General features: G+C 42.9%; 1 protein-coding gene across 6 annotated transcripts in view; it reads left to right on the top strand.

Moving 5' to 3' along the window:
• The window catches only part of LOC119716370 (uncharacterized), a 157,760-nt gene that overhangs the window by 120,109 nt on the left and 19,835 nt on the right, over positions 1 to 17,816 (top strand). For 5 of the 6 annotated variants that reach the window (XR_011807930.1, XR_011807929.1, XR_011807931.1 and 2 more), the window contains one exon: positions 15,780 to 15,946. The gene's annotated coding sequence lies outside the window, so the exon portion shown is untranslated. Of the gene's footprint in view, positions 1 to 8,093; positions 8,226 to 8,886; positions 8,949 to 9,404; positions 9,474 to 15,779; positions 15,947 to 17,816 lie in introns of all 6 variants that reach the window. The other variant, XM_072035210.1, reaches the window with a different exon arrangement.

Raw genomic sequence — 17,816 nt, 5'->3', positions numbered from 1 at the left:
GCTGAAATCTGCTGTGACTGCTCAGCACCGTTTCTTAAATTAGCCTGTTAAGGAAATTGCCAGGGAAGGGAAGGTGCTAGTGCTGCGATGAGCTGTGCAGGGAGCCCCACCGTGCCCTGGGACACCTGCGTAGGCTGCACGCATGCCAGGACACAGCCCTCCTGTCACCCGGTGCTCTGCCCATCAGCATGCAGATAAGTCTTGGGACTTATCTGCAGCTGTTTTCAGTGAGGAGCTGGTGCTGTCAACAGAGCAAACAGCTCCAAAAGTTTCTGGTATTAAGGAAGGTTGAATGCTGATTTCATTTTTGTGGGAAGGATTTTGAAGAGGGTCCTGATTGGTAATAATCAGCCACTAAAAATTGATGTGGTAGAGAGGAGGTGGATGAGAAAAGGGTAATGGCACTGCAATAATTCCACATGGATTAAGGAGAAACCAACATCCAATATAGCACAAAAGAAAATTTGTCAGGATTTGCTTTGGCTAATGCAGGCCTTTATAAACAGGAATACAGCTCACCAGAGACAGGTTAAGCAAATGAAAACAGGCTCAGGAGTTTCATCTCTATGGCTAAGCGAAAGGGCTGTACCACAACAGGCAAATGCTGCCTTGCCTTGCCTTGTCTTTTCATGCCGTGCCGTACCTTGCCTGGCCGTGCTGTGCCTCGTCATGCTGTGCTGTGCCTTGCTGTGTCGTGCCTTTGTGTGTCACCATCTCTCACAGTTCGTACCAGAGGGAGAAGGAAAATCAACACAGATGCAGGAGCCTGTAGTACTGCTAGATATTGCCTAGGAGCTGTGAACATGGGCGTTCTCTCCTGCCCTTCCCAGTCATGCCTGTTGCTTTATGGACCTTTTTGTATCTGCCTTTGCCCAGCACCACCTGAGCCTTCTGTGCACCCCGGAGCCATCCAGCCTCCCTGCTCCCCACTGGCCATCGCTGGCACTTCAGGGCAGGTCTGTAACGTCAGCTCTGAACACTTGCTTCCACTGCCTGCTGTGAAAAGAGCACCTTGGTTGGTTTCTGCCTCCAGGACCACTGCCCAGAGCACTGTGGCCACTGTGACAGGCATGAGGAAGGTGCAACAGCTGATCGGAGTTTGGCTTTTCGTTTTTATTTTTGTTGGGAAGGATCTGGAGCTTCCTAGTTGAGAGAGCCAGCAGCAAACGTGGTGCTTCTGTGGCACCTGAGATGTTGCCAGGAGAGAGGATATGTATGGTGTAAGGGAGCAAGGTGTTTACAAACAGAAGGTCAGGAACAGATCTGGAGAAGGTCAGTTGGGTGGTGGTGACTGACATGATACCCTGTGCAAAGAAATTACGAATCTTGGGTGACTTATGGTAATAGTAATAGAATAGTAATGATTCTATTTACTTTTTCTTCCTTTTTCCCCCCCCTTTTTTGGATGAGAAAACAGAAGAGAGTTCAGTAGAAGGAACTTGTTTTTCAGGGAGCTCTATTCCAAAACTTTTTCCTCAGAGAGGTTTATCCTGTAATTTAAGAGTTTTTATTTAATTACATTTTAAACTTCCCTCTCTTAATTACTTTTATATTTTTTTTATTAACACCTAAATATGCTGCTATTTGGAGCACAAACAGACAGAGATTACAATTAACAGAATAATTACACTCTTTTTGTCAGTGTAACCTCATGGTACAAAAAGTATTACAAATCCATTTTAAAACATATTAAATGTTCGTATTAATGAGGATAATAGAGAACAAGTACCAGCAAACTAAATATTGTTAATGATTTTGAGCTATTAAATTCATTACCATTTCCTTTCATAATAAAGTGGTTACTTGCTAATTAGACCTTTTTTAACTCATCATTATTGAATTCATTACATTGTGTGTAGTTAACCCTTAAAGATCTGCCTGGGTATACAGAAACAATTAAAAAATCATTTCAACAGCATATGAAGCCGATACGCCGTTTGCCATCCTGCTTGTATTTCTGACAGTAGCTCCATGTACTTTTCTTCTGGTACATTTTCTTGACACATCATGCCTAGCAGCTTCGTAGCTGTCACAGCAGCTTCGGCAACACGTATGATGGAAACATGCTGTATTCATTTCATTTAATAGCGTTTAATGTTAAAACTAAAGTAGAACCCACTTGTTTGGCCAGGGAAAAACTATCCATCAGCTCACTAAATGGTTGACGTCAACGAGCTACTCTTCTCGGAGTGAAATCTGCTGAGAGGTGGGATGATTTTACCTTTTCCTCCCACAGAGACAGATATACTTGAGCCTAACTGGATATCCAGTCTTTCTCTGCAACCCTAGATTGAAATCCAGTCCCTGCTAAAGTCCACATCAAAATTTCTCTTGGCTTCAAGGCACCCCTGAACTCATGTCCCAGCAGCTCTGAGGGTTTGCACCCCTCCTGGGGAGGGGGCACAGGCCGCTGCACCCGTGTCTTGTCCCACATGTCCAATTGTGGGAGAGGGCACTCCTGGGGACTGAATCAAAGTGCTGCTTTGCTGCTTTCTCCTCCCTCCAGTTCTCAATCCTTCAAAGGAATAAGAAAGTTGAGCCTCCATCTCTTAACCTCTTTCTTTTTTCTCCATGCACACTTTTCTTTTTTTTTTTTTCCTTTCTCAAAAAAAAGAAAAAAGAAAAAAAACCCTTTCAAGTTACAGCTATTTAAATAGCACAAAGATGGTTGTTCTCCTAATTGCTGGGACCTAATGTGTAGCACTCCAGATCTTGCCTGGTCGTGGCACGGCGATGTGGAAGGAGTAGGGTAATGATCTCTGAGTGGCAAGCTCCATTTTCGGAGCAGCCCTGCCGTTGCAGAACTGGCTGTTGCAGCGCTGGCCGCTTCAGCGTGCATCGCTCAGGTTATTCGCATCGAGCAACGCCACCAAGGAATAATTTTACTTGAGTAGGAAAGGCTTCGTGACACTTATTGCTACTGTACTTGATGACTGGAGGCTGGGCTGATGGATACCCTGCAAATCCAATAGATAACCGATTAGATATGCGTGTACTGTACGGCTCCGGAGAAACGCCGCCGAGCCATTATTCAGATCAGGCCGTCCTCCTCCTGCCAATCCAAAGCCGTGTCTTTGCATACGTGAGATACGAGGGTACAGCCGTGGGCCCGCCGGTGGGCCAGCCGCAGCCCAGTGCTCCGCCTGGCTCAGGCACTGCAGCTGCACTGCAATATATAATAACAATAACACTACGTATTTGTAACCTCTGTTTTATTTAAAACCAGGTCCCTTTCACCTGTAAATAGCTAGGGTATAAATGTGCCTCACCAATCACATTGGACTATTGTATTATACAGTCTATTGAATGTTTTTGGCAGGCATGAGCCCCTATGCTACTGTGTCCTTATTTTATTATTGTTTTGAGGGTAGAGCTGTGTGATTATCCATTCTTGCTTCAGGCATAGCAAGCCATCTGGAATGCTTATTAAACCCACAGGCAGATCAGAAGGATATAACTCTGATGATGTACATGTACATGGGCTGTACTACATCATCAGAGCATTGCTCCTCTGATGATGTAGTACACATTAGTGGGCCTAGATAATGGATTAGAACTAGCAGAGTGAAAGTTAGACTTTTTGAAGGATGGATACGGTGTTGTTTTTTTTTTCTCCCTCTGGGTAACTGCTGGCATAGGATGTGGAAAGGAAAATTTAAAAGTAAGCCAAGGAAGCTTCAAAATTTGTCAGTGCTCAGGTTGTCAATGTGGAGGGACAAGTAGTGGTCGAGAGGCTTAAGGAGACAGCTTTTAAACCCCAAATTTTTGCAAAGAGGCGATAAGTACCTGCCTGCCAGCATGAAAAGGGCCATAGAACATGTCCAGAAATAATGCCAGTTTTAAAATCCTCCTTTCATTGGTCATCACTGAGTGGATTTTTGGTAGGACTTTGGCTTTTCATCGTGCTTCTGTACAACATCAGAAAAAATGACACTGTGTTATGACACATAGCTAGTTTTTCAGCGGTTTCCAAATTTATGCTCATCACATATTTGCAAGTACTATTTAGAAATAAGCTTTTCAAATGAACGAAGAATCTGATCAGCTTTCAGACTAGCCATGTGTCTTTTCTTCAAAGTACGAAGTAAAAGCAACATCAGTAAAAAAGAAAAGCTATCTGGGCCTACATATGTGGTGTAGGTGAATAAAGGAATAACTATTCGCATGTCTGTGCAGTTCTAAATATAATTTCTATTTCTCTTTGTTCAACCCTTCTTGCAACAGTTTTTAGAGGTAGCTGATATTTGTCTAATCATGGAAAGGTGTTTCGTGTCTAAACAAAACCTTTTCCTGTGGAAGCTGGAAAGGTTCATAAAAGTTGGGTCATTCAGTCAGGAAACTGAAACAGTGCTGTGCAATTTAGATAACAAATTGCACGCTTTAAATATCAAACTGTAAATATCAAGTACTCAAAAGAATATTGAAATTTTTGAGCAATTCCAAAGAGTAACATCTGTGTGTCCAGAACTTTCAAAGAGGAACTGTATATAGTGAACATATGCTCTAAAAATCACTGCTGTGAAGTAAGGCAAGTGCCTGTTTTAAGAAAGGCAAATAGCAAGCATGTAAAGGTATGGCTCACATTGACGCTTGGATTGATGGATGTCTTGGTTTCAGCCACTTTTGTCAACATCCTAAATGAGGGCTGTGTCCATCAGCATGTCTCAGCAAAGTGTGCAGTGTGTGTAGATGCACATTCCTCAAACTAGGTGCAGAACGGCAGTACCACGGTAGCAGTAGCCTAATTGGTTTGCCAAAATCTTTACTTTAGGGGGACTGTATAGCTTTCTGTTTTGGTGCTGACCAGACTATCTTGGAGGTGTAAGGGGGGAGAGCTCATAAAAATTGCCAGTTGTAAGAGTTGTGTTCATATTACGTAACTGTAAACTGAGTTTCCCTCTTTATTTTGAGTTTTGAGATTTTGAGGTTTTTCTTAGTACACATGGCTGAACCCCAGTTGTGACCGTCTTGTGCTTCTCTTTACCTGGGCTTGATGGACACGAGGAGAGTTTGCTCTCTCTTTCTCAGCAAGTGTCTGGAGAAGTTCCTGTTTCATTCCCATGAATAGAATTGAAAGAAACTTGGAAAATTCTTGCCTTCCACTGCGGATCTGACTTTGCTTTTTTGGATAGCCCATGTTAGTATAGCTGCTAGGTAGAAAAATTGGCAGGAAGTTGTTGCATGCGTGTTGATTTCCAGGTTTGTATTCTTCTTAGTGAAGCATCCAACTTCTGCCCTTTTTCCAGCCTTCCTTCTCTCCTTCCGCTCGGTTCCTTACCATATTTCCACCCCCAGGTGCACCCTTCCCTCTCTCCCCCATGAAGTGCTCTCTGACCTCTGGAGTTTGTTTTCTTGCAACCCGCTGCAGGGCTGTTGCTTCCTTTAGCAAAGTCTGCTCTGTCCCTTGCTAATCTGCCTGTGCCAGTTTGTTTCTTTCCCTGCTACCAGTTGGTCCCCAGCTCCAGCTCGCTGGGGAAGGAGATGACAAACTGTCACTTTCTCAAACACCCTCTCCTCCACCAACTACTCTTAAAGAGGCAGCGGGATAAATGAAATTCAGCATTCGAAAGGCTCAACTCCTCCAGAAAATATTCCACCCACAAGTGGGGAGCTTCAAAATCCATTCCTAGCAGTTAATGCTCCATCCTAAATGACATAGCTTTTCAGTAGTGACATGTGCATTGATCTGCATTACAAAAATAAGAGAAATAGCACTTCTTTTCAGCAGCAGATAATTACCAGCATACATCAGGTTCCCTCCTGCTGATACCCACAGGGTGGAGGGGATGGGAGTGGGCATTAGGTGGAGAGGATGCGGCCAGCTTACATGCTCAGCCAGATAAATAATATTGATTAGAATTTGTGTAGAGCCCCAGCAACACCCCTTCTTGCTGGTTTCATTAGCCACAGGGGTACATTCGCTACAGTTACGTGATTTCACCCCAATCATGTCTTCCACACAAAGGTGCTAGTTAGGCTATGAGCAGAAGCAAGCTGGGAGCCGAGAGGTTCTTCAGCTCTTATTGGAAAAGATCAGAGCCAGGCGGCCGTGGCCCTGGTGGAAGAACTGGATGAATTATGGGACCAACACGTGAGAAACCTTCCCACCCTCCCTCTCTGGAGGGGGGTGCAGGCATCCCAGGGTGAGTGCAAAGCCACCCCCCTTTCACTGCTGCTACTCTGCAGAGAAATAGTTTGGAGGCTTAGGAGCCAGGGGAGGTCATTCCCAATCAGCTAATTACAGATTTTTGTAGGCTACATGCACTGTCAGGGTGAGGGTCTGCATTAAGGGCTCGTATGGTCTGCCTCTCCAGGTCTAAGTGCGCAGCTGCTGCCCGGCACAGGTGAATTCAGATGTGCAGAAACTTCTGAGCTCCTCTGCAATGCATCCCCCTCAGGCAAAAGACACTTCCAATTTCTGTGAGGGAAGGGGTGCCACTCACCGGCTGCCGAATGCTCTGACAGGGGAAGGGCCTTTACTCAGCTCGCCTCTCTCTGGGCCAGATGTGTACAGAATCAGCTCTCAGTTGTCATTTTCAGGCTGAACCATCAGTACGCAAAAACTTCATTTTCACAGGCGTGCTGGAAAAACTGCAACAAGTAGTGAGAGGGGTGCGTATGTGGGACTTTCCCATTTCTAACTTCATAGTCTGTTGTTCTTTAGAGGCAAATAAAGCCCACTGGCAGTGGGATTCAAAGTGCTCTCTCGGTCTAAGCACGCTTGAGTGTGTTAGATCGACTGAATTTCCTCTCATCAGTGAATGCAATCTGCCGTGAGAAAGTTTTACTGTCTCTGAGTCCTTATGAAAACATTCTTAGATAATTGAGACATTCCCAAACAATTAAGATAACCAGATGTGTCTGTTATTTGTAATTACCTGAACATGAATTCTTTCTTCAAGAACAGTTCCATTTTTGAGCTTTTTGAATTACTTTAGATAATGGATAGGAAGATTAACTCCTCTGAAAAGTAATCTGTGGTATGTACCTAGCACATCTCATTCTGATGCAAAATCGCCTCCCAAAATTGAGTGCTTTGGCTGAAACAATATATGAAATAAACTTTCAAGTTCTGCTGTAGTTGTGATCTGCAGTGCCCTTGCAGGTGACACCATGGGGTGAACTCCAGGGTTTAAAGTCTACGAATGACCCATGAAGAAGATGCTAAAATGATCACTTCAAGCAGGGAAAATTGCTGAAGGCTTGAAAATGGTTTCACAAACCACTTTGTTAAGTAGCACAGTTTGAATAAAAGGGCTTTTGCACATGCTGCATTTGCACCTAGAGCTTCTGCAACATTTTCATTTTACAAAGCACCCAGCTTTCACTGCATCACAGCACAGGAGGCAAAGGAGCTCAAAGGATTCCTGATACATTCACAGTGTAAGAAATACACCTCTACATTTAGTCACGTTTTCTTCTGGTTCTTCAGTATTAAGTAACCTCAAAATTGTCATTTTTAGGGCAGTAGGCATGACTTTTTGGTGCAAAACATCTGTCTTTGAAAAATCCTCCCCTCCCCACTTCATCAAACAAAACTTCAATCAGAACTGGCTTTTCACCCCCAAATGCTGGGGATGCATTTGTCCATCCTGTTTCCAAGAATTCTCTTTCTCGGTTGCTTGCTCCCTGATGGGTTTCCCTTCTGCTCTGCCCTCCAGACTGTCCTGCAGACAAGCGTTTCACCTACACATTCCCACTTCTCCCCTCTTTGATGATCTGTTTGGTGGCAGCTCCCTAAATTCAGTCCCCTGGTCCCCTGAGGGACTGAGTCAGTAGTCCTTTCTGCATCAAGGGTTGTAGCCTGCTCCTCTGTGCTCATTATTCCTAAATTAGTACCACTACATCTCACAGTCCTTTGCTGAGGTTTACTTTGCTGTCTTCCTCTAAATCCCTTCTTCTTGTCCTTGTCCAAGCACTGTCTCCAACTCCAGGCAAAGAGGAGCACTGTTGCAGCTCAGGGCAAAGTTATGTTCACTGCCTCCTCCATTCTCTCCAGTGCCGTACACATACCGTGATCCTTTTCCAACTGTACAGTAAGGACACACAACTCACTGGTCCAGCAGAATATACAGACCTGTGTTCTTTTCCAGGTTATATTTCCACTGGGTTAATGAGTTGCTTTGGCTCCTGGTATGGGTAAGGAAGTGCCCAGGCTTGCAAAAGGGAGGAATAAAGTCCAAGGATCATTCTTTGGAGATGCTGATGAGGACGAAGATGTCTTGGTAGGGCTAAAGATAAGCAGCCGTGCTAACAAATCTCCTTAGGTGTGTTGTGTAATTTTTTTTCCTTGCCTCTAAAACCAAACTTCTCCATTTGTATTTCCTTCTCTTTCTTTTTTTCTTTTAACAACTGTCAGCTCTACCAGTCTGCTCAATATTTTTCCCAGCTAACTTGTAATTTTTCAACATACTGAGGAAGTTCTATATCCTATTACTTGTCACGGCTATTATCCTCATTTTTGGTACATATCTGACTGCTCATGTTTTTATCATCTGCTACCTGGGCACTGTAAATAGGAAGGTAGGATGCGTCCAAGTACCACGTCGTCTCTGCTCTTCTTTTCCTCTCCTGCTTACGCTGCATTTACCATACAGGTTGATGGCTTCATCGTTGCCTTCTGTCCTTGAAACTTCCCCTTCTTCTGTATATTTACTTGTGCTTATTTTTTGGTGGTAATACCAGTGGTGACAATGTCACCTCCAATTGTTCCAAGAAATTTTTTTTTGAAAAAAAAAAAAAGGAAAGAAAAATTCTTGCCTGGTGCTCTACCAACACTTGGTGACTGGTGTGCTCAGTGTAGGTGTTTCTCTGTTTCTCTCTTTTTTTTTTTTTTTTTTTTTTTTTCTTGAAGCTCATTCAAATCTTCTCTCTTTCTCTTGACAGTTTTGCCCTGGGCACTGCTACCTTTGTTGTCCCAAAGGAATATCCTTGGATCTGCTAGTCATGTATGTATCAACTGAGACTTCTGTCACCATTTCCCAGCCTGCTGTGGGCTTAAAAGTCACAGCAATGACTTGGCACTGAAAATAGGTGGGCCTTAAAGATGGGATGGAAGACTAGTGAAAAGGCTTATTTTTTTTTACTTCTGCCTAACTAGTTAGAAGGTCTGCTCAGCTTCATCCACTCTGCTGGATACAGCGAGTTATGACAACTTTGCCCAGGTATGAAGAGTACATGGTAGAATACATAGTCGTTAAAAAGCCACCTCGTTTGTCCCCCCAAAAGTGAAAGGCATCATTTTATTGGTACTTGGGAGGAACTGGTGTTTTTAGGTAGGTCTGAACACTTCTCATCCTTGGTAAATGTACAGCAGGATTTCTGATAAAGGAAGGCACTTTCCTGCTGGTTTTTCCCCCAGGTTCCTTCAGGCTGGACTCTCCTGAATCAGACATCTTTTTTAGGTCCATGGGAGCATTCCTCATCTGGATGGCCAAAAACCACATTGGTAGCAAAGGGCATTAAGGCATCAGGTATATTTTCTGAGAGCCCCGTGTTTTATTGCATCCTTGTCTCCTTGCTTCCTGCGGCTTTCCCAGGTCTGTTTCACTCCCACCTCTCCAAGTCCCATCTATGCTTTAATAGAAATTCTTTAAACCATTTCTCAGAGCCCGCAGTACCACAACTTACTGGTGTCATTGACTGTCTGCTTGTTAGGTAGCCAGGCCTAAATTTGTCAGGGCAGTGAATGCATTCTGTGGTATGGGAAGTAGCGTGCACCTTTCTTTTGTACGGTCATTTTGTTGGGTAGCCTGTAGGTTCATGTGTCAATCTTTTGAGCTGAACTACGTACTGATAGGATAAGGAGGAGCCTTTTTTTTTGAGCAAACCATCTGCTTAAGTTTGCTTTCTGGTGAACTTAGTCTTTACAAAGATTGGCTTAGGAATTCAGGAGTGGCTCAAAGACCTATAATGAAATAGAGAATTACAAGAAAGGATTTAATGTTAATAGCATTGTGTGTGAGAGTGAGAGGGAAAAGTCTGAAGTCTAGTCACATGGAACCAAAATACAAGGGAAGGGAGGCAGAGTTAGAAGATAATTGTGCTAGGTTAAAAAGGTGGCAACAAAATGCAATGAAGAAAAAAAAAAGGCAAGACAAAAGCATGAAGCACAAAGCAAACTACCAGTCAAGTGTTTGGATTGCTTATACTTGGTACTGGTGCAAGAATGAAGTGTAAAGGGGAAGGAAAGGAAATCAGTGTTGGGAGCCGAAAACTATTTATCTAACTACTAGAGTTGCTTTTCTTCCCGTTTCTTGGAGTTTTTGTTAAAGTCTGTGACTGGGTTAATTTCCCAAGGGTTTCTAAGTATCTCTTTGTACTAATGGTAAATCAGACATTGTAGCCCTATGGTGAGTAGTGCAAAAGGTGTGGCTGGAGGTGCCTAGAGAAACAAATCCAAGGAATTCGGATCTGTATCAAAATCTAAATGTTTTGTCAGATGCAAGATGGTCTCAGGAAATTCAGTCCTCCCAAGAGTGCTTCTAGGGAAGCACTAGGGGGTTTGGAGGGGCTGTGAGCACCGCTTCAGACCTGGAGCTTTTCATTGCCAGGTAACTCCAGTCCTCCAGACTGCTCGTGCAGCGTGTTCCCTTTCTCTGCCCGACAGTCCCCACAGATATAAAATGGTAGTTTACAGACCCTAACTCATAAATGCATGTTGCAATTAACTGCCTGTTGTTTCCAAATGTGTGGAGGCATGAGCAGGAGAGGCACAGCAGGGCTGAGCCAGGGGTGGCTGAGGACAGCTCTGGCAGCGGGGGGTACTGCTGAGACCCTGCACAAACAGTATTCAGACCTGTTTACCCAGCCTGCCCTCATCACAAATCTTGTATTTCTAAATGAATATTTTAAGCGAAGGGAATTGTGTAGATTGTTAGAGTAGCTTATTAGGTTTTAAAAATTCATGTTTTCTAAATTCCCAGTATTATTTTCCCTTTGCTTTAAAGGAAAAAAAAAAAAAAGAGGGGGAGGGGGTCTATTTTCAATAAGGGCTTAATTGTCTGTTTCATTTGGAAAGTGCTTTGAATTGAAACTCCCCTCTCCACAACACTACCTGAGTTCTTCACAATTTTCTTCTTTTGAAGTGTCTGTTTTACAGTTTGTCTCACTTTCAAGCTCTTAGCTATAACTGGACATTTGCAGCCAGATGGAGGCATTTAAACTAAGTATCATGCTATGGATGTGTCAGGCTCCAATATTCATTAGGGGCTGTGCTGATGCTAAACACTCCTGAGCATCAAAATGAAGCTAAGGGCAAGGCTCTGCTCATGCCACTTCAGCCATCTAAAGGCTAAGCTGCTTCTTTAATCACTATGACATTGCCGAAGGGAGATCTATCAAAGGGAAATCTATCTATCTCACCGATCTTAGGCATTTTTGGACAGGACAAGTCTCCCTCTGGGATTGCCCAGCATATGCTGTTAATGATGGGCTTGGACTGGGTGCCCTCCTTACTCAGCTCAAGCCATGTGAGGGTATGCCCAAGCCACAGAGGTTAGATCTCCAGCTGTTGGCTTAGTGCATTACATTGGCTGAACTGGTCTCAAATTTCAAGAAACAGAGTCTGGAAGAAAGATGGGAGTCAAATGAGCAGAGGCTGCATGAGGGTACCCAAAGCGAAGGTTAAGAACACTTGCTCTGAACTGCTAAGCTCATTCAGAAAGCTATCTAATTTGGAATAAAAATCCTTTGTGTTGAGACATACACATGTTGACTATGAGATGGGCAGCTGCTGCACAAGGCAATTATATTTTTAACATACTCTGAATTTTAGAATCAGAATTTCTCAACTCATAAAAAAGTTGCAACAAAAACAGACCCTTTTTAATTTTAAAACAAGGGCTCGCCGCATGTGACTGCTTGGATTATATCACACTTTACTATATGAGCTAAAGCAAAGGGCATTAACATTACCCTGTTAAATGTAGGCCTGCAAGTCAGATGAGTATATTTCACTGAATTTCACATTGTATCTTCCTAATGACCTTATCTCTCAGTCTGGGAGACGCCTGGGCCAAGAGCAACATTCTTTAAGTTTCTGGAGAAACATATATCCATCAATAAAAACTATGCTTTACCTGGAGTATTTTTGGATACAGAAATTTGCTCTTCTATCCTATTTTATGAACTGTCTTGAAGCATAGTTTTGGTGTACAATTAGTGGCTTTTAATGATATGGCAAATGGGGCCATAGGTGGTAAGGACAGCCATCTGAATCCAGCAGAGTTTCACAGTAAGGGACAGTAATGAATGAGAGTGATAAATCAATTAAATGACAGATAATTCACCTGCTCACCAAAAACTCAAAAGCCACTCCATTGGAGCTGCTGTAAGTCCATGACAGAGTCGATGCCCTGGAAACACCGTGTTGTGCAGGCACACAAAAATACCAGCAGTGGAAGATAATTCAAGAGATTAAAACCCCTCTGCTGTTACTATCAGTACTCAGGTACATTGCAGAAATACCCCTTCTCATGCTGCTTAAAGACTGTCGAGAACACACAAAAATAGTCTGAGTTTCTGTTAAAAGGGAGTAAATAACGTGTGGTAGAGAAAGATGAAGGATGTGCATAAAAATACATTGAAGATGCTTCTGATCGAAATGTGAAATACAACTTCTTTTCATTTTTGATGCTGCAAAGTGCAGTATTTGCAGCAGCGGTAAGGCTGTGAGAGGGTTGTCTTTCTGTTAAGGGTAAATAAAATGAGGGTAAAATTTTTAAGTTGAGGAATTCTCTGCTGCTAGAAGGCAAATTACTACATGCACTACTACAAAAGAGCAGGGGTAAACAATACAATATGCTGCGAATTGCGGATGCGTGTGCAGTAATGCCGTGAATACATTAACTTCCCGCGTTGTCAAGGCAAGTGACAACGGCTGACTGAAATCCAGAAAGGAGCTACTGTCAGCGTGGCGCTCGCCCGGGCAAAGTCACATCACTCCTAATAACATAGTCTATTCTGTTTACATCTGACATGGTGATCGAGAGGCTCTCGTTTGGGGAGTTTTATTTATTTTGACCCAGGGAAGTCCACCGAGCTGCTCAATCAGGCTCCAGCCTCCTGCCACAGCAATTAGACAAACTCGTCCACACTGTGGCTAAAGGATTCATCAGTAGGACTGAATTTTCTGCAGCTACCTTTCCTGCTCACTTTTTTTTTTTCCTTCCTGGTGTAGTTTCCTGTAGAAAGAGCAAAAAGAAAATCACAGGAGTAAATAAATTAAAAAAAAAAAAAGCTTTTTTCCTGCTGTGCCCTGGATGCTCTGGTCATTAGTGAGGAAAGGTTATTCCACAGGGGCACTAAGTCATGAAGTCTGGAGCTTGGTGCCTACAACTGTGCACCAAGCTGTGCAGAAAAGGGACGGCGCAGCCCCAAGTTGCTCATTCCTTGTGCTGTGCACGGCCCCAGGAAAACCCTTGGAAGACTAGATCAGTAGATTTAATCTGTGTCCCAGGTTGATTAAGGTAGGTCTGCATGGGACTTGCCCTGTACTGAAGACATCCAAGGCAGGAAGGTAAACATCCCATTGTACTGGGTTTGATGAAAGAAAATCCTGGAAAATGTTTAACTAGTCTAAGAAAACTGCCAGAGGCAGATTATAGGTCTGAATTAAAATGCAGACGAGATTCATTAAATTGTTGACCCTGCCCCCTCCAAAAAAAAGTCAGGTTGCCATCTTAAATTGACAGCATTAGAGACAAATTATGTGCGCTGATTAATAAGTGTGGGCTAAATGATGGCTCAGGGAGTGGGTGGAGCGCAGTGGGGATGGGAGCAGAGGAGGTGAATCCATCCTGCCTTGGAGTGGGGCAGCACCGAGGGGCGAGGGGCCAGCAGCAGTGGGAATGCAGAGGGGGGCAAAGGCCAGTCTTTGGAGGGCACATGGACCCCAGGGACAGCAGCGGTGGGGATCAGCAGCGAGCTAAGGAACATTACTCCTTTTCTTGGGTGTACTGAGAACTTTTCGTTTAATTAAAAAAAAAAAAAAAAAAGGATGAACAAAAAACAAAACCGAAACCCTGCAGGAGTTAGATCTAAGCAAATTAAATAAGAAAGGTATGGTAAGTAACAGACTTGAGAAGCCAATTTCCATCACATTGGGAAAAAAAATACTGACCATTTTACCTTTCTGGACAAAAAAGGGGAAAGCTCGTATAGCAGCACGTACATTACTCACAAGACATAATTCACTGGAAATACTATGAGTGGTACATAAATAGCAAAATGAATGTTATTAGCATGTTAATTTTACTAACCCTTTAACCTATTGATTAGCCAAACAGAAGGAAACAGCATCTTTTCATATGCTTTTTTTTTTTTTTTCCCCCTGCCTTTCATGTAATTGGATTCAAATTCACATCTGTAGCTACTAAACCAATGTTTTCAACCTTTCTTCTACACCTCCCCACCCCCAACTGTTTAACCTCCCATCTCCAGCTCTGGCATAAATGTAAGCCTTTATTTGTGAATATTCCGATAAGCACTTTGCCTCCAACTATATTGTTCAAGTACCAGCATCATTGTTACAGCTGTAATTGTTACTATCAAGACACAGTTCTTTGTAATTAGAAAGTCAAGATGGTATTCAGCAGTATGGCAGCACAGATTCTCATTTGTTAGGCTATTAGAAAAAAATGTTTACAGAGAAAACAGTGTCATTGTTTAGTGCTCTTAATTGACCATCTGCCTGGTAAAGAAATGTCCAAAGAAGGATAAATAAGGCTATAGTACACTTATTTATTTATTTTCTTTGTGCAATGAGTAAATTAGGAAAAGCAACAGCAGATCCAAACTAGACAAGACATTGCTAAATCAGGCTGCAAGTGAAATCATGTCATGAATACATTAACTTTTATTTCTCTCAGTGTCAAGACTTGTGTCTGCGTCTTCCTCAAAGTTTGTTGGGAAGAAAAAGGAGGCCAGATCTTGGTGGGCACTGCGGAGTTGACAGCATTCATCTTTTAACAAAGTCAAGCATATGCTGCTTTGAGTGCAGCATCTTTGCATGCTCAATGACGTGTTTAATGTCACCTTTCCCACTGTAAATCATCCCTGAGTAAATCCACAAGGGAGAGTGGTACTAGGAATTAAGCAGGAGAGAAATAAAATTCATGACCATGTGGTTCTATCTCAGGGAATTTGGTGCGTATTGACAAGAGAGATTCACACCTGACGGGGCCGAGAGCTAATTTGTAGTAGGGCTGTTTATCTTCTGCCTGAAGGGAATGCTTTTTCATATTTCATGTGCATTTTCTGCATCTCCATGTGTGTATGTTTGTGATTTAACATAGCTAAGGGTACATCTGGTTTTGCTGCTTGGGAAAAATGTAGTTTCAAATTTCGGGCTAATCCAAAATTCAGTTCTGTTCCTATGAAAAAGTAAAGAAGGGGCAGTTAGGTGTTCAGAAACTGAATGCAGTGGTTTCATTGCACAAGGTCTTGTCTTAGGTAGGGAGCATTTGAACTGTTCCTGCAGCATTTGTTTACAGCTTTGAAATGAGAAACGAAAAAAAAAAAAAGCATTACCATGCTAAACCAATATGGTAAATGACCAAACTGATCTTCTCTACTATTTGTCTTCCTACATTCCAGGTGGAAATAATCCAGTACATTTATATGTTGATTTATTACAGTGTAGAGCAGAAAGAAAAAAAAAAAAATAGAGGGAAGCAATAGAAGAAGAAGAAAAAAAAAAAAAAAGGAAAAAGAAGAATGAACTGAAAAAGTAAAAATTACATTTAAAAATAATAATCTCTCAAAACTTTGCTTTCCAGTTTCAGTAGGCACCAAGAGAGCTGTGTAAGGGGAGCCCTGGTTCTGCCTCCTCCATGGCTGCTGCAACATCTGCACAGAGGTGCAGCTGTTCCTCGGGTGGTGACAGCCTGACAGCAACCAGCACCCTCGCAACAATTAGCAGTGTGATGATGATGACGGTGTCCTGGTAGGTAAAATTTCCCAATACTTAAAAAATTCACAGTGTTTTAGCAATCAGTTCTTACAGTGACAAATGCACTAATGACTCAAAGGGCGTTTTCATAAAAAACACTTGGTTCTTGATGCCTTCTTATTCCTCAGGTGCATCCCTCATCCATTCGTTCCCAATCTAAATGTCCTTTTTTTTCCATCTCCCCTGACTCCAGCACTAAATACTGACCGTAATCATTTTCATTGCTTTTTTTCCTCCTTCAGTACTTCTGTGCACAGCCTCTTTTTGAGTTGTGAGGGAGTACATCAAAATCTTGGTTTTCTGCCTGATTGCTTTTGAGAAGGGGTGATAGCTAATGGAGTCTAGCTATCATTTGTCTTAAAAACACCAACATGTAATATGTTGCTTCTAAATATAAAATTGTCTTTCCCTCCCATTTCTGGATATCTTTCATTAGTGCCAACTGCATCTTTTCAGAGAGCAATGACCCACCTTTTTACTAATTTTTTTTTCCTTCCAGTACAGCATATAATAACTTCCATCAGCAGGTGTAAGAAGGTGACAAGTGCATAGGGCTTTCAGGGTACTGCCTGTATTTCGTGAGCTAAAGGCACTCAAATTTATGAGGTGCAAGATCTTTCTTCTGCATCTTCCAGACTGGAATGAATAGATGTAGACACCCAACCCTACCAAGACAGAAAATCCTGTCCAGATAGCCTCCTGCTCACACATTCTGGCAAGGACTGACATCTCCATACATACTGCATATTTCACGTAGTGCTGTTTCTGTTTTGGTAGTGGTACAACAACGACATCTTGAAGGTGCTTTTATAAACCACCTGTACCCGTTTCCTGGCACCGGAGGTATGTGCTAGCACCTGTATGTCAGCATGCTCCTCGCTAGGCTGGGTGCTTGTATGTGGCGCTTTGTGTCTGCGTTTTGTCTGTGTGTGCTGTGGAGTACCAAGCAGAGTAAGTGGCTCAGATCTGATTGACACCAGTAGTTTTAAGCTCATGCATGTCTAGCTACTTGTTCAATTTGTTTAGTCCAGTGGTCTCCTTTATTAGGAGCCTTAGGGTTTTTCTTTTGATTTGGCAGGATGATTATAATGAGAGCTCCTTAGTGCTACTACACCAGGGTATCTGCCCACTTGCTCTCAGCCTCTGCTGTATAGCTTGTGATTAATGTAAAACAGTCAGATGCCCTTCAGATCATTTGAATTTGGGGATTCTATTATAAACACCAAAAGCATGCAGACCGCACAAAGCCCTCGGTGGTACCAATTAAAGACAGCGTTGTTCAGAGTTGGCACTTCTCATGCTGCTACCTTTTCTTTTTTTCTTTTTTTTTCTTTGCATGGCAAATCTTTTCCATGGCAGTGGTGGCCTCTGTATCACCGTGCACCTGTACCATACTCCAGCCCCAGGGCGTGACTTCCTTGGCTGGTCAGGAAACTCCTTGCTTTCCTCTCTTGCTGCCCAATTTCTGAGTTCGCCTCTCACCTGGCCAGCTGTGAGCAATGAGATTTTGGCACAATACCTGCTCATGTCATCACATAGGGATGGGGAGTATTGCTTTGACTGCCCTTAGCAGAAAGTCCATGGTGTCCCCTTCTTGGTATTCTGGTGGCTCTGGGCTGCCACCATGATGGCTGCCACCATCTGACAAGTTTCATAGAAAGACCCCAACCCCAGCTTATTGACATTATCTTTTTATTCCAGTCAGTATTCCAATTATTCCTTGAATGTCATGAGTGAAGAGTTGAACTGTTCACAAAGTGTCCAGTGTTAAATCCTATTTACATGCAAAAGTTGTGCCAGTTTACTCTGAGGTTAAATCAGTGCAACCCCCTTCTGTGAGGATTCTTCTAAACTAATGAGAATG

This window comes from Anas platyrhynchos, chromosome 3 (genome assembly GCF_047663525.1).
Source record: "Anas platyrhynchos isolate ZD024472 breed Pekin duck chromosome 3, IASCAAS_PekinDuck_T2T, whole genome shotgun sequence".
NCBI lineage: Eukaryota > Metazoa > Chordata > Aves > Anseriformes > Anatidae > Anas > Anas platyrhynchos.
Note: the sequence above shows the minus strand (reverse complement) of the source record. Positions and strands in the feature narration are given on the sequence as shown.